The following is a 1,062-nucleotide window of genomic DNA, read 5'->3' on the forward strand; positions in this document are numbered from 1 at the left end:
GCAAAGCTGTTTGAACTCCAAGGTCAGTGATTCAACCTCACCAGCTGCTCCTTGGAAATTCTATACAGAGTTGCTAAGGGTCAGAACTGACTCAACAGTACTTAACAACAACATCTATCTATCTATCTATCTATCTATCTATCTATCTATCTATCTATCTATCTAATTTCTATCCCACAAATATATGAGTTTGCAAGAGGATTTTTGTTCACTATCAATGTGGTGGAGCACATAGCACACAAAATGATGAAAACTTCCTAGATATTATGAAGCATCTTAATGCAATGAAGTGGGCCTGGGGGCTCAGGTCTATAGTCTCAAGGGACATCATGGTTAATTGGCATAAATATTCCACTAAGCCAATGTTCTACATCCTACTTGGGTGAGCAGCTCTTGGGATCTTGAAAGCTCATGAACATCGTCTAAGGTGTGATCATTGGTCTCTCTGCATACAGAAGAAAGAACAGTGATACGAACTGAAGAAGCTTGGACTTAACTAGTCCAGTGGACTAATGGAGCATATGAATATCATTTTCCATGATTCTGAGACGAGAAGAACTAGATGGTGCCTGGATATTACTTTCAACTGTGATCACATTGGGGTCTAGTGATCATATTAGAAGGTTCCAGATAGAGTAAGAGAAAATATGGAAGAAAACTTAAAATTACTTAATTAACTTTTAAAAAGACCAGGTTTACTGGTCAGAAAGACAGTGAGGAGCCTGAGACTATGGCCCTCAACCACTCTTCATATCTGAAAGGAACTCACCTTCCAGGTCTATTTTTCAGCCAAGCAGTAGATAGGTTTATGTGGTAAAGGGGCCAGGACTAGCAAGGTTTGCTCACCCTGGAATGGTCAATCATTCAAAATCAAAAGGGCTACTTTTCCCTAAGGACAAAGTGGGGAAGAAGTTGGGCTAAAGAAAAAGGGAATCTAAGAGAGAAAGTGGGATAACTATTGTTGCAGAGACAGGATTGCAATTTTTGAGGTGAAATAAAGTGTATGATTTGTTGAATGTAAAGCCAATGATTTTGTCTGTAAACTTTCACTCAATTTACAAT

Source organism: Chrysochloris asiatica, unplaced genomic scaffold (assembly GCF_000296735.1).
Source record: "Chrysochloris asiatica unplaced genomic scaffold, ChrAsi1.0 scaffold00373, whole genome shotgun sequence".
Lineage (NCBI taxonomy): Eukaryota > Metazoa > Chordata > Mammalia > Afrosoricida > Chrysochloridae > Chrysochloris > Chrysochloris asiatica.